Source organism: Oncorhynchus gorbuscha, linkage group LG05 (genome assembly GCF_021184085.1).
Source record: "Oncorhynchus gorbuscha isolate QuinsamMale2020 ecotype Even-year linkage group LG05, OgorEven_v1.0, whole genome shotgun sequence".
In the NCBI taxonomy this organism is placed as follows: Eukaryota; Metazoa; Chordata; class Actinopteri; order Salmoniformes; family Salmonidae; genus Oncorhynchus; species Oncorhynchus gorbuscha.
The window spans coordinates 78,630,955-78,645,011 of record NC_060177.1 but is presented as its reverse complement, the minus strand read 5'-3'; the positions used below and the strand labels follow the sequence as shown (position 1 = coordinate 78,645,011).

The 14,057-nt window shown below is 34.1% G+C and overlaps 19 non-coding genes across 19 annotated transcripts; all 19 read right to left on the bottom strand.

Annotated features, from left to right (window-relative positions):
• Positions 1–142: 142 nt before the first annotated feature.
• Positions 143–254, bottom strand: trnal-caa. Its single transcript has 2 exons — positions 217–254; positions 143–188 (listed from the first exon to the last, which is right to left on the bottom strand). It is a non-coding gene; the product is annotated as a tRNA-Leu (tRNA).
• Positions 255–605: 351 nt separating this feature from the next.
• Positions 606–717, bottom strand: trnal-caa. The gene is made up of 2 exons: positions 680–717; positions 606–651 (listed from the first exon to the last, which is right to left on the bottom strand). It is a non-coding gene; the product is annotated as a tRNA-Leu (tRNA).
• A 349-nt stretch (positions 718–1,066) lies between these two features.
• On the bottom strand, positions 1,067–1,182 carry trnal-caa. The gene is made up of 2 exons: positions 1,145–1,182; positions 1,067–1,112 (listed from the first exon to the last, which is right to left on the bottom strand). It is a non-coding gene; the product is annotated as a tRNA-Leu (tRNA).
• Positions 1,183–1,520: 338 nt separating this feature from the next.
• On the bottom strand, positions 1,521–1,632 carry trnal-caa. The gene is made up of 2 exons: positions 1,595–1,632; positions 1,521–1,566 (listed from the first exon to the last, which is right to left on the bottom strand). It is a non-coding gene; the product is annotated as a tRNA-Leu (tRNA).
• A 347-nt stretch (positions 1,633–1,979) lies between these two features.
• trnal-caa lies at positions 1,980–2,091 on the bottom strand. Its single transcript has 2 exons — positions 2,054–2,091; positions 1,980–2,025 (listed from the first exon to the last, which is right to left on the bottom strand). It is a non-coding gene; the product is annotated as a tRNA-Leu (tRNA).
• Positions 2,092–2,902: 811 nt separating this feature from the next.
• trnal-caa lies at positions 2,903–3,018 on the bottom strand. Its single transcript has 2 exons — positions 2,981–3,018; positions 2,903–2,948 (listed from the first exon to the last, which is right to left on the bottom strand). It is a non-coding gene; the product is annotated as a tRNA-Leu (tRNA).
• Positions 3,019–3,343: 325 nt separating this feature from the next.
• Positions 3,344–3,455, bottom strand: trnal-caa. Its single transcript has 2 exons — positions 3,418–3,455; positions 3,344–3,389 (listed from the first exon to the last, which is right to left on the bottom strand). It is a non-coding gene; the product is annotated as a tRNA-Leu (tRNA).
• Positions 3,456–3,802: 347 nt separating this feature from the next.
• On the bottom strand, positions 3,803–3,914 carry trnal-caa. Its single transcript has 2 exons — positions 3,877–3,914; positions 3,803–3,848 (listed from the first exon to the last, which is right to left on the bottom strand). It is a non-coding gene; the product is annotated as a tRNA-Leu (tRNA).
• An 809-nt stretch (positions 3,915–4,723) lies between these two features.
• Positions 4,724–4,839, bottom strand: trnal-caa. Its single transcript has 2 exons — positions 4,802–4,839; positions 4,724–4,769 (listed from the first exon to the last, which is right to left on the bottom strand). It is a non-coding gene; the product is annotated as a tRNA-Leu (tRNA).
• Positions 4,840–5,177: 338 nt separating this feature from the next.
• Positions 5,178–5,289, bottom strand: trnal-caa. Its single transcript has 2 exons — positions 5,252–5,289; positions 5,178–5,223 (listed from the first exon to the last, which is right to left on the bottom strand). It is a non-coding gene; the product is annotated as a tRNA-Leu (tRNA).
• Positions 5,290–5,636: 347 nt separating this feature from the next.
• Positions 5,637–5,748, bottom strand: trnal-caa. The gene is made up of 2 exons: positions 5,711–5,748; positions 5,637–5,682 (listed from the first exon to the last, which is right to left on the bottom strand). It is a non-coding gene; the product is annotated as a tRNA-Leu (tRNA).
• Positions 5,749–7,487: 1,739 nt separating this feature from the next.
• On the bottom strand, positions 7,488–7,599 carry trnal-caa. The gene is made up of 2 exons: positions 7,562–7,599; positions 7,488–7,533 (listed from the first exon to the last, which is right to left on the bottom strand). It is a non-coding gene; the product is annotated as a tRNA-Leu (tRNA).
• A 348-nt stretch (positions 7,600–7,947) lies between these two features.
• Positions 7,948–8,059, bottom strand: trnal-caa. The gene is made up of 2 exons: positions 8,022–8,059; positions 7,948–7,993 (listed from the first exon to the last, which is right to left on the bottom strand). It is a non-coding gene; the product is annotated as a tRNA-Leu (tRNA).
• A 1,271-nt stretch (positions 8,060–9,330) lies between these two features.
• Positions 9,331–9,442, bottom strand: trnaf-aaa. The gene is made up of 2 exons: positions 9,405–9,442; positions 9,331–9,376 (listed from the first exon to the last, which is right to left on the bottom strand). It is a non-coding gene; the product is annotated as a tRNA-Phe (tRNA).
• An 809-nt stretch (positions 9,443–10,251) lies between these two features.
• On the bottom strand, positions 10,252–10,363 carry trnal-caa. Its single transcript has 2 exons — positions 10,326–10,363; positions 10,252–10,297 (listed from the first exon to the last, which is right to left on the bottom strand). It is a non-coding gene; the product is annotated as a tRNA-Leu (tRNA).
• Positions 10,364–11,174: 811 nt separating this feature from the next.
• Positions 11,175–11,286, bottom strand: trnal-caa. The gene is made up of 2 exons: positions 11,249–11,286; positions 11,175–11,220 (listed from the first exon to the last, which is right to left on the bottom strand). It is a non-coding gene; the product is annotated as a tRNA-Leu (tRNA).
• Positions 11,287–11,637: 351 nt separating this feature from the next.
• trnal-caa lies at positions 11,638–11,749 on the bottom strand. Its single transcript has 2 exons — positions 11,712–11,749; positions 11,638–11,683 (listed from the first exon to the last, which is right to left on the bottom strand). It is a non-coding gene; the product is annotated as a tRNA-Leu (tRNA).
• A 348-nt stretch (positions 11,750–12,097) lies between these two features.
• On the bottom strand, positions 12,098–12,213 carry trnal-caa. The gene is made up of 2 exons: positions 12,176–12,213; positions 12,098–12,143 (listed from the first exon to the last, which is right to left on the bottom strand). It is a non-coding gene; the product is annotated as a tRNA-Leu (tRNA).
• Positions 12,214–13,941: 1,728 nt separating this feature from the next.
• Positions 13,942–14,057, bottom strand: trnal-caa. The gene is made up of 2 exons: positions 14,020–14,057; positions 13,942–13,987 (listed from the first exon to the last, which is right to left on the bottom strand). It is a non-coding gene; the product is annotated as a tRNA-Leu (tRNA).

Genomic DNA, 14,057 nt, shown 5'->3' with positions numbered 1-14,057 from the left:
ATAATTTGCGTTTCATGTGTTGTCTATTCTCAAACTATGACATCTATCAAACGATTAATCACTGTTCATGTGTTTTCTTTTCACCATTTGGAGAATTTTTTTTCGGTATTGACAAAGAGCTACATTTTTAAGGCAAAAGCTTTGTCAGAAGAGGGATTTGAACCCTCGCCTCCAATCAGAGACCAGAAGACCCCTGTAACTAGGAAGGACTCTCACCTTGAGTCTGGCGCCTTAGACCACTCGGCCATTCTGACAATTAAAAATTCTTAAATTTCATATTTTTTCATGATTCTATAACATAACGTCTGATATGTCTGATGGAAACATGCAGATCTTAAGATACAAAGAAAAATAAATAAAAAACTTTAAAAGCTAATGAAAGATATAGTAAAAAAACATTTTTTTATGGAATTTGAGTAAGTTTTTGAACTCGAAACTAGGCATATGATGACATGTGTCGAACGATTATTCGCATTTCATGTGTTGTCTGTTCTCAAACTATGGCATCTATATCAAACGATTAATCACTGTTCATGTGTTTTCTTTTCACCATTTGGAGAATTTTTCAGTATTGACAAAGAGCTACTTTTTTAAGGCAAAAGCCATGTCAGAAGAGGGATTTGAACCCTCACCTCCAATCGGAGACCAGAATACCCCTGTAACTAGGAAGGATTCTCACCTTGAGTCTGGTGCCTTAGACCACTCAGCCATCCTGACAATTACAAATCTTTAAAATTCATATTTTTTCATGATTCTATAACATAACGTCTGATATGTCTGATGGAAACATGCAGATCTTAAAGATACAAAGAAAAATCAACAAAAAACGTTAAAAGCTAATGAAAGATATAGTAAAAAACATTTTTTTATGGAATTTGAGTAAGTTATTGAATTCCAAACTAGGCATATGATGACATGTATCGAAAGATAATTTGCGTTTCATGTGTTGTCTATTCTCAAACTATGACATCTATCAAACGATTAATCACTGTTCATGTGTTGTCTTTACACCATTTGGAGAATTTTTCAGTATTGACAAAGAGCTACTTTTTTAAGGCAAAATCAGTGTCAGAAGAGGGATTTGAACCCTCGCCTCCAATCGGAGACCAGAATACCACTGTTACTAACTAGGAAGGATTCTCACCTTGAGTCTGGCGCCTTAGACCACTCGGCCATACTGACAATAAAAATTCTTAAAATTCATATTTTTTGATTCTGTAACATAATTCTGATATGTCTGATGGAAACATGCAGATCTTAAGATACAAAGAAAAATCAACAAAAACGTTAAAAGCTAATGAAAGATATAGTAAAAACATTTTTTTATGGAATTTGAGTAACTTTTTGAATTCTAAACTAGGCATATGATGACATGTCGAACGATTATTCACATTTCATGTGTTGTCTGTTCTCAAACTATGACATCTATCAAACGATTAATCACTGTTCATGTGTTTTCTTTTCACCATTTGGAGAATTTTTTGGTATTGACAAAGAGCTACTTTTTTAAGGCAAAGCAGTGTCAGAAGAGGGATTTGAACCCTCGCCTCCAATCAGAGACCAGAATACCCCTGTAACTAGGAAGGATTCTCACCTTGAGTCTGGCGCCTTAGACCACTCGGCCATCCTGACAATTAACAAATCTTAAAATTCATATTTTTTCATGATTCTATAACATAACGTCTGATATGTCTGATGGAAACATGCAGATCTTAAGATACAAAGAAAAATCAACAAAAAACGTTAAAAGCTAATGAAAGATATAGTAAAAACATTTTTTTATGGAATTTGAGTAAGTTATTGAATTCCAAACTAGGCATATGATGACATGTATCGAACGATAATTTGCGTTTCATGTGTTGTCTATTCTCAAACTATGACATCTATCAAACGATTAATCACTGTTCATGTGTTTTCTTTTCACCATTTGGAGAATTTTTCGGTATTGACAAAGAGCTACATTTTTAAGGCAAAAGCTTTGTCAGAAGAGGGATTTGAACCCTCGCCTCCAATCAGAGACCAGAAGACCCCTGTAACTAGGAAGGACTCTCACCTTGAGTCTGGCGCCTTAGACCACTCGGCCATTCTGACAATTAAAAATTCTTAAATTTCATATTTTTTCATGATTCTATAACATAACGTCTGATATGTCTGATGGAAACATGCAGATCTTAAGATACAAAGAAAAATAAATAAAAAACTTTAAAAGCTAATGAAAGATATAGTAAAAAAACATTTTTTTATGGAATTTGAGTAAGTTTTTGAACTCGAAACTAGGCATATGATGACATGTGTCGAACGATTATTCGCATTTCATGTGTTGTCTGTTCTCAAACTATGGCATCTATATCAAACGATTAATCACTGTTCATGTGTTTTCTTTTCACCATTTGGAGAATTTTTCAGTATTGACAAAGAGCTACTTTTTTAAGGCAAAAGCCATGTCAGAAGAGGGATTTGAACCCTCACCTCCAATCGGAGACCAGAATACCCCTGTAACTAGGAAGGATTCTCACCTTGAGTCTGCCGCCTTAGACCACTCGGCCATCCTGACAATTACAAATCTTAAAAATTCATATTTTTTCATGATTCTATAACATAACGTCTGATATGTCTGATGGAAACATGCAGATCTAAAGATACAAAGAAAAATCAACAAAAAACGTTAAAAGCTAATGAAAGATATAGTAAAAAACATTTTTTTATGGAATTTGAGTAAGTTATTGAATTCCAAACTAGGCATATGATGACATGTATCGAAAGATAATTTGCGTTTCATGTGTTGTCTATTCTCAAACTATGACATCTATCAAACGATTAATCACTGTTCATGTGTTGTCTTTACACCATTTGGAGAATTTTTCAGTATTGACAAAGAGCTACTTTTTTAAGGCAAAATCAGTGTCAGAAGAGGGATTTGAACCCGCGCCTCCAATCGGAGACCAGAATACCACTGTTACTAACTAGGAAGGATTCTCACCTTGAGTCTGGCGCCTTAGACCACTCGGCCATACTGACGAATAAAAATTCTTAAAATTCATATTTTTTCATGATTCTGATGGAAACATGCAGATCTTAAGATACAAAGAAAAATCAACAAAAAACGTTAAAAGCTAATGAAAGATATAGTAAAAAACATTTTTTTATGGAATTTGAGTAACTTTTTGAATTCTAAACTAGGCATATGATGACATGTCGAACGATTATTCACATTTCATGTGTTGTCTGTTCTCAAACTATGGCATCTATATCAAACGATTAATCACTGTTCATGTGTTTTCTTTTCACCATTTGGAGAATTTTTTGGTATTGACAAAGAGCTACTTTTTTAAGGCCAAAGCAGTGTCAGAAGAGGGATTTGAACCCTCGCCTCCAATCAGAGACCAGAATACCCCTGTAACTAGGAAGGATTCTCATCTTGAGTCTGGCGCCTTAGACCACTCGGCCATCCTGACAATTACAAATCTTTAAAATTCATATTTTTTCATGATTCTATAACATAACGTCTGATATGTCTGATGGAAACATGCAGATCTTAAGATACAAAGAAAAATCAACAAAAAACGTTAAAAGCTAATGAAAGATATAGTAAAAAACATTTTTCATGGAATTTGAGTAAGTTATTGAATTCCAAACTAGGCATATGATGACATGTATCGAACGATAATTTGCGTTTCATGTGTTGTCTATTCTCAAACTATGACATCTATCAAACGATTAATCACTGTTCATGTGTTTTCTTTTCACCATTTGGAGAATTTTTCGGTATTGACAAAGAGCTACATTTTTAAGGCAAAAGCTTTGTCAGAAGAGGGATTTGAACCCTCGCCTCCAATCAGAGACCAGAATACCCCTGTAACTAGGAAGGACTCTCACCTTGAGTCTGGCGCCTTAGACCACTCGGCCATCCTGACAATTAAAAATTCTTAAATTTCATATTTTTTCATGATTCTATAACATAACGTCTGATATGTCTGATAGAAACATGCAGATCTTAAGATACAAAGAAAAATAAATAAAAAACTTTAAAAGCTAATGAAAGATATAGTAAAAAAACATTTTTTTATGGAATTTGAGTAAGTTTTTGAACTAAACTAGGCATATGATGACATGTGTCGAACGATTATTCGCATTTCATGTGTTGTCTGTTCTCAAACTATGGCATCTATATCAAACGATTAATCACTGTTCATGTGTTTTCTTTTCACCATTTGGAGAATTTTTCAGTATTGACAAAGAGCTACTTTTTTAAGGCAAAAGCCATGTCAGAAGAGGGATTTGAACCCTCACCTCCAATCGGAGACCAGAATACCCCTGTAACTAGGAAGGATTCTCACCTTGAGTCTGCCGCCTTAGACCACTCGGCCATCCTGACAATTACAAATCTTAAAAATTCATATTTTTTCATGATTCTATAACATAACGTCTGATATGTCTGATGGAAACATGCAGATCTAAAGATACAAAGAAAAATCAACAAAAAACGTTAAAAGCTAATGAAAGATATAGTAAAAAACATTTTTTTATGGAATTTGAGTAAGTTATTGAATTCCAAACTAGGCATATGATGACATGTATCGAAAGATAATTTGCGTTTCATGTGTTGTCTATTCTCAAACTATGACATCTATCAAACGATTAATCACTGTTCATGTGTTGTCTTTACACCATTTGGAGAATTTTTCAGTATTGACAAAGAGCTACTTTTTTAAGGCAAAATCAGTGTCAGAAGAGGGATTTGAACCCGCGCCTCCAATCGGAGACCAGAATACCACTGTTACTAACTAGGAAGGATTCTCACCTTGAGTCTGGCGCCTTAGACCACTCGGCCATACTGACGAATAAAAATTCTTAAAATTCATATTTTTTCATGATTCTGTAACATGATTCTGATGGAAACATGCAGATCTTAAGATACAAAGAAAAATCAACAAAAAACGTTAAAAGCTAATGAAAGATATAGTAAAAAACATTTTTTTATGGAATTTGAGTAACTTTTTGAATTCTAAACTAGGCATATGATGACATGTCGAACGATTATTCACATTTCATGTGTTGTCTGTTCTCAAACTATGGCATCTATATCAAACGATTAATCACTGTTCATGTGTTTTCTTTTCACCATTTGGAGAATTTTTTGGTATTGACAAAGAGCTACTTTTTTAAGGCCAAAGCAGTGTCAGAAGAGGGATTTGAACCCTCGCCTCCAATCAGAGACCAGAATACCCCTGTAACTAGGAAGGATTCTCATCTTGAGTCTGGCGCCTTAGACCACTCGGCCATCCTGACAATTACAAATCTTTAAAATTCATATTTTTTCATGATTCTATAACATAACGTCTGATATGTCTGATGGAAACATGCAGATCTTAAGATACAAAGAAAAATCAACAAAAAACGTTAAAAGCTAATGAAAGATATAGTAAAAAACATTTTTCATGGAATTTGAGTAAGTTATTGAATTCCAAACTAGGCATATGATGACATGTATCGAACGATAATTTGCGTTTCATGTGTTGTCTATTCTCAAACTATGACATCTATCAAACGATTAATCACTGTTCATGTGTTGTCTTTACACCATTTGGAGAATTTTTTCGGTATTTACAAAGAGCTACTTTTTAAGGCAAAATCCGTGTCAGAAGAGGGATTTGAACCCTCGCCTCCAATCGGAGACCAGAATACCCCTGTAACTAGGAAGGATTTTCACCTTGAGTCTGGCGCCTTAGACCACTCGGCCATCCTGACAATTAAAAATTCTTAAATTTCATATTTTTTCATGATTCTATAACATAACGTCTGATATGTCTGATGGAAACATGCAGATCTTAAGATACAAAGAAAAATAAATGAAAAACTTTAAAAGCTAATGAAAGATATAGTAAAAAAAACATTTTTTTATGGAATTTGAGTAACTTTTTGAACTCGAAACTAGGCATATGATGACATGTGTCGAACGATTATTCGCATTTCATGTGTTGTCTGTTCTCAAACTATGGCATCTATCAAACGATTAATCACTGTTCATGTGTTTTCTTTTCACCATTTGGAGAATTTTTCGGTATTGACAAAGAGCTACTTTTTTAAGGCAAAAAATCAGTGTCAGAAGATGGATTTGAACCCTCAACTCCAATCGAAGACCAGAATACCCCTGTAACTAGGAAGGATTTTCACCTTGAGTCTGGCGCCTTAGACCACTCGGCCATCCTGACAATTAAAAATTCTTAAATTTCATATTTTTTTATGATTCTATAACATAACGTCTGATATGTCTGATGGAAACATGCAGATCTTAAGATACAAAGAAAAATAAATGAAAAACTTTAAAAGCTAATGAAAGATATAGTAAAAAAAACATTTTTTTATGGAATTTGAGTAACTTTTTGAACTCGAAACTAGGCATATGATGACATGTGTCGAACGATTATTCGCATTTCATGTGTTGTCTGTTCTCAAACTATGGCATCTATCAAACGATTAATCACTGTTCATGTGTTTTCTTTTCACCATTTGGAGAATTTTTCGGTATTGACAAAGAGCTACTTTTTTAAGGCAAAAAATCAGTGTCAGAAGATGGATTTGAACCCTCAAATCCAATCGAAGACCAGAATACCCCTGTAACTAGGAAGGATTCTCACCTTGAGTCTGGCGCCTTAGACCACTCGGCCATCCTGACAATTACATATCCTTAAAAATCATATTTTTTCATGATTCTGTAACATAACGTCTGATATGTCTGATGGAAACATGCAGATCTTCAGATACAAAGAAAAATAAACAAAAACGTTAAAAGCTAATGAAAGATATAGTAAAAAACATTTTTTTATGGAATTTGAGTAAGTTATTGAATTCCAAACTAGGCATATGATGACATGTATCGAACGATAATTTGCGTTTCATGTGTTGTCTATTCTCAAACTATGACATCTATCAAACGATTAATCACTGTTCATGTGTTGTCTTTACACCATTTGGAGAATTTTTCGGTATTGACAAAGAGCTACTTTTTTAAGGCAAAATCAGTGTCAGAAGAGGGATTTGAACCCGCGCCTCCAATCGGAAACCAGAATACCACTGTTACTAACTAGGAAGGATTTTCACCTTGAGTCTGGCGCCTTAGACCACTCGGCCATACTGACAAATAAAAATTCTTAAAATTCATATTTTTTCATGATTCTGTAACATAACCTCTGATATGTCTGATGGAAACATGCAGATCGTAAGATACAAAGAAAAATCAACAAAAAACGTTAAAAGCAAATGAAAGATATAGTAAAAAACATTTTTTTTATGGAATTTGAGTAACTTTTTGAATTCTAAACTAGGCATATGATGACATGTGTCGAACGATTATTCACATTTCATGTGTTGTCTGTTCTCAAACTATGGCATCTATCAAACGATTAATCACTGTTCATGTGTTTTCTTTTCACCATTTGGAGAATTTTTCGGTATTGACAAAGAGCTACTTTTTAAGGCAAAAGCCGTGTCAGAAGAGGGATTTGAACCCTCGCCTCCAATCAGAGACCAGAATACCCCTGTAACTAGGAAGGATTCTCACCTTGAGTCTGGCGCCTTAGACCACTCGGCCATCCTGACAATTACAAATCTTTAAAATTCATATTTTTTCATGATTCTATAACATAACGTCTGATATGTCTGATGGAAACATGCAGATCTTAAGATACAAAGAAAAATAAACAAAAAACGTTAAAAGCTAATGAAAGATATAGTAAAAAACATTTTTTTATGGAATTTGAGTAAGTTATTGAATTCCAAACTAGGCATATGATGACATGTATCGAACGATAATTTGCGTTTCATGTGTTGTCTATTCTCAAACTATGACATCTATCAAACGATTAATCACTGTTCATGTGTTGTCTTTACACCATTTGGAGAATTTTTCGGTATTTACAAAGAGCTACTTTTTTAAGGCAAACTCCATGTCAGAAGAGGGATTTGAACCCTCGCCTCCAATCGGAGACCAGAATACCCCTGTAACTAGGAAGGATTTTCACCTTGAGTCTGGCGCCTTAGACCACTCGGCCATCCTGACAATTAAAAATTCTTAAATTTCATATTTTTTCATGATTCTATAACATAACGTCTGATATGTCTGATGGAAACATGCAGATCTTAAGATACAAAGAAAAATAAATGAAAAACTTTAAAAGCTAATGAAAGATATAGTAAAAAAAACATTTTTTTATGGAATTTGAGTAACTTTTTGAACTCGAAACTAGGCATATGATGACATGTGTCGAACGATTATTCGCATTTCATGTGTTGTCTGTTCTCAAACTATGGCATCTATCAAACGATTAATCACTGTTCATGTGTTTTCTTTTCACCATTTGGAGAATTTTTCGGTATTGACAAAGAGCTACTTTTTTAAGGCAAAATCCGTGTCAGAAGAGGGATTTGAACCCTCAACTCCAATCGAAGACCAGAATACCCCTGTAAATAGGAAGGACTCTCACCTTGAGTCTGGTGCCTTAGACCACTCGGCCATCCTGACAATTACATATCCTTAAAAATCATATTTTTTCATGATTCTGTAACATAACGTCTGATATGTCTGATGGAAACATGCAGATCTTAAGATACAAAGAAAAATAAATGAAAAACTTTAAAAGCTAATGAAAGATATAGTAAAAAAACATTTTTTTATGGAATTTGAGTAACTTTTTGAACTCGAAACTAGGCATATGATGACATGTGTCGAACGATTATTCGCATTTCATGTGTTGTCTGTTCTCAAACTATGGCATCTATCAAACGATTAATCACTGTTCATGTGTTTTCTTTTCACCATTTGGAGAATTTTTCGGTATTGACAAAGAGCTACTTTTTTAAGGTAAAAAATCATGTCAGAAGATGGATTTGAACCCTCAACTCCAATCGAAGACCAGAATACCCCTGTAACTAGGAAGGATTCTCACCTTGAGTCTGGCGCCTTAGACCACTCGGCCATCCTGACAATTACATATCCTTAAAAATCATATTTTTTCATGATTCTGTAACATAACGTCTGATATGTCTGATGGAAACATGCAGATCTTCAGATACAAAGAAAAATAAACAAAAACGTTAAAAGCTAATGAAAGATATAGTAAAAAACATTTTTTTATGGAATTTGAGTAAGTTATTGAATTCCAAACTAGGCATATGATGAAATGTGTCGAACGATTATTCGCATTTCATGTGTTGTCTGTTCTCAAACTATGGCATCTATCAAACGATTAATCACTGTTCATGTGTTTTCTTTTCACCATTTGGAGAATTTTTCGGTATTGACAAAGAGCTACTTTTTTAAGGCAAAAGCCGTGTCAGAAGAGGGATTTGAACCCTCGCCTCAAATCAGAGACCAGAATACCCCTGTAACTAGGAAGGATTCTCACCTTTAGTCTGGCGCATTAGACCACTCGGCCATCCTGACAATTAAAAATTATTATATTTCATATTTTTTCATGATTCTATAACATAACGTCTGATATGTCTGATGGAAACATGCAGATCTTAAGATACAAAGAAAAATAAATAAAAAACTTTAAAAGCTAATGAAAGATATAGTAAAAAAAACATTTTTTTATGGAATTTGAGTAACTTTTTGAACTCGAAACTAGGCATATGATGACATGTGTCGAACGATTATTCGCATTTCATGTGTTGTCTGTTCTCAAACTATGGCATCTATCAAACGATTAATCACTGTTCATGTGTTTTCTTTTCACCATTTGGAGAATTTTTCGGTATTGACAAAGAGCTACTTTTTTAAGGCAAAATCCGTGTCAGAAGAGGGATTTGAACCCTCAACTCCAATCGAAGACCAGAATACCCCTGTAAATAGGAAGGACTCTCACCTTGAGTCTGGTGCCTTAGACCACTCGGCCATCCTGACAATTACATATCCTTAAAAATCATATTTTTTCATGATTCTGTAACATAACGTCTGATATGTCTGATGGAAACATGCAGATCTTAAGATACAAAGAAAAATAAATAAAAAACGTTAAAAGCTAATGAAAGATATAGTAAAAAACATTTTTCATGGAATTTAAGTAAGTTATTGAATTCCAAACTAGGCATATGATGACATGTATCGAACGATAATTTGCGTTTCATGTGTTGTCTATTCTCAAACTATGACATCTATCAAACGATTAATCACTGTTCATGTGTTGTCTTTACACCATTTGGAGAATTTTTCGGTATTTACAAAGAGCTACTTTTTTAAGGCAAAATCCATGTCAGAAGAGGGATTTGAACCCTCGCCTCCAATCGGAAACCAGAATACCCCTGTAACTAGGAAGGATTTTCACCTTGAGTCTGGCGCCTTAGACCACTCGGCCATCCTGACAATTAAAAATTCTTAAATTTCATATTTTTTCATGATTCTATAACATAACGTCTGATATGTCTGATGGAAACATGCAGATCTTAAGATACAAAGAAAAATAAATGAAAAACTTTAAAAGCTAATGAAAGATATAGTAAAAAAAAACATTTTTTTATGGAATTTGAGTAACTTTTTGAACTCGAAACTAGGCATATGATGACATGTGTCGAACGATTATTCGCATTTCATGTGTTGTCTGTTCTCAAACTATGGCATCTATCAAACGATTAATCACTGTTCATGTGTTTTCTTTTCACCATTTGGAGAATTTTTCGGTATTGACAAAGAGCTACTTTTTTAAGGCAAAATCCGTGTCAGAAGAGGGATTTGAACCCTCAACTCCAATCGAAGACCAGAATACCCCTGTAAATAGGAAGGACTCTCACCTTGAGTCTGGTGCCTTAGACCACTCGGCCATCCTGACAATTACATATCCTTAAAAATCATATTTTTTCATGATTCTGTAACATAACGTCTGATATGTCTGATGGAAACATGCAGATCTTAAGATACAAAGAAAAATAAATAAAAAACTTTAAAAGCTAATGAAAGATATAGTAAAAAACATTTTTTTATGGAATTTGAGTAACTTTTTGAATTCGAAACTAGGCATATGATGACATGTGTCGAACGATTATTCGCATTTCATGTGTTGTCTGTTCTCAAACTATGACATCTATCAAACGATTAATCACTGTTCATGTGTTTTCTTTTCACCATTTGGAGAATTTTTCGGTATTGACAAAGAGCTACTTTTTTAAGGCAAAATCCATGTCAGAAGAGGGATTTGAACCCTCGCCTCCAATCGGAGACCAGAATACCCCTGTAACTAGGAAGGATTCTCACCTTGAGTCTGGCGCCTTAGACCACTCGGCCATTCTGACAATTAAAAATTCTTAAATTTCATATTTTTTCATGATTCTATAACATAACGTCTGATATGTCTGATGGAAACATGCAGATCTTAAGATACAAAGAAAAATAAATAAAAAACTTTAAAAGCTAATGAAAGATATAGTAAAAAAACATTTTTTTATGGAATTTGAGTAACTTTTTGAACTCGAAACTAGGCATATGATGACATGTGTCGAACGATTATTCGCATTTCATGTGTTGTCTGTTCTCAAACTATGGCATCTATATCAAACGATTAATCACTGTTCATGTGTTTTCTTTTCACCATTTGGAGAATTTTTCAGTATTGACAAAGAGCTACTTTTTTAAGGCAAAAGCCATGTCAGAAGAGGGATTTGAACCCTCGCCTCCAATCGGAGACCAGAATACCCCTGTAACTAGGAAGGATTCTCACCTTGAGTCTGGCGCCTTAGACCACTCGGCCATCCTGACAATTACAAATCTTAAAAATTCATATTTTTTCATGATTCTATAACATAACGTCTGATATGTCTGATGGAAACATGCAGATCTTAAGATACAAAGAAAAATCAACAAAAAACGTTAAAAGCTAATGAAAGATATAGTAAAAAACATTTTTTTATGGAATTTGAGTAAGTTATTGAATTCCAAACTAGGCATATGATGACATGTATCGAAAGATAATTTGCGTTTCATGTGTTGTCTATTCTCAAACTATGACATCTATCAAACGATTAATCACTGTTCATGTGTTGTCTTTACACCATTTGGAGAATTTTTCAGTATTGACAAAGAGCTACTTTTTTAAGGCAAAATCAGTGTCAGAAGAGGGATTTGAACCCGCGCCTCCAATCGGAGACCAGAATACCACTGTTACTAACTAGGAAGGATTCTCACCTTGAGTCTGGCGCCTTAGACCACTCGGCCATCCTGACAATTAAAAATTCTTAAAATTCATATTTTTTCATGATTCTGTAACATAACCTCTGATATGTCTGATGGAAACATGCAGATCTTAAGATACAAAGAAAAATCAACAAAAAACGTTAAAAGCTAATGAAAGATATAGTAAAAAACATTTTTTTATGGAATTTGAGTAACTTTTTGAATTCTAAACTAGGCATATGATGACATGTCGAACGATTATTCACATTTCATGTGTTGTCTGTTCTCAAACTATGGCATCTATATCAAACGATTAATCACTGTTCATGTGTTTTCTTTTCACCATTTGGAGAATTTTTTGGTATTGACAAAGAGCTACTTTTTTAAGGCCAAAGCAGTGTCAGAAGAGGGATTTGAACCCTCGCCTCCAATCAGAGACCAGAATACCCCTGTAACTAGGAAGGATTCTCATCTTGAGTCTGGCGCCTTAGACCACTCCATCCTGACAATTAAAAAATCTTTAAAATTCATATTTTTTCATGATTCTATAACATAACGTCTGATATGTCTGATGGAAACATGCAGATCTTAAGATACAAAGAAAAATCAACAAAAAACGTTAAAAGCTAATGAAAGATATAGTAAAAAACATTTTTTTATGGAATTTGAGTAAGTTATTGAATTCCAAACTAGGCATATGATGACATGTGTCGAACGATAATTTGCATTTCATGTGTTGTCTGTTCTCAAACTATGACATCTATCAAACGATTAATCACTGTTCATGTGTTGTCTTTACACCATTTGGAGAATTTTTCGGTATTGACAAAGAGCTACTTTTTTAAGGCAAAAAATCAGTGTCAGAAGAGGATTTGAACCCTCGCTCCAATCGGAGACCAGAATACCCCTGTAACTAGGAAGGATTCTCACCTTGAGTCTGGCGCCTTAGACCACTCGGCCATCCTGACAATTAAAAATTCTTAAAATTCATATTTTTTCATGATTCTATAACATAACGTCTGATATGTCTGATGGAAACATGCAGATCTTAAGATACAAAGAAAAATAAATAAAAAACTTTAAAAGCTAATGAAAGATATAGTAAAAAAACATTTTTTTATGGAATTTGAGTAACTTTTTGAACTCGAAACTAGGCATATGATGACATGTGTCGAACGATTATTCGCATTTCATGTGTTGTCTGTTCTCAAACTATGGCATCTATCAAACGATTAATCACTGTTCATGTGTTTTCTTTTCACCATTTGGAGAATTTTTCGGTATTGACAAAGAGCTACTTTTTTAAGGCAAAAAATCAGTGTCAGAAGATGGATTTGAACCCTCAACTCCAATCGAAGACCAGAATACCCCTGTAAATAGGAAGGACTCTCACCTTGAGTCTGGCGCCTTAGACCACTCGGCCATCCTGACAATTACATATCCTTAAAAATCATATTTTTTCATGATTCTGTAACATAACGTCTGATATGTCTGATGGAAACATGCAGATCTTAAGATACAAAGAAAAATAAACATAAACGTTAAAAGCTAATGAAAGATATAGTAAAAAACATTTTTTTATGGAATTTGAGTAAGTTATTGAATTCCAAACTAGGCATATGATGACATGTATCGAACGATAATTTGCGTTTCATGTGTTGTCTGTTCTCAAACTATGACATCTATCAAACGATTAATCACTGTTCATGTGTTGTCTTTACACCATTTGGAGAATTTTTCGGTATTGACAAAGAGCTACTTTTTTAAGGCAAAAGCCGTGTCAGAAGAGGGATTTGAACCCTCGCCTCCAATCGGAGACCAGAATACCACTGTTACTAACTAGGAAGGATTCTCACCTTGAGTCTGGCGCCTTAGACCACTCGGCCATACTGAC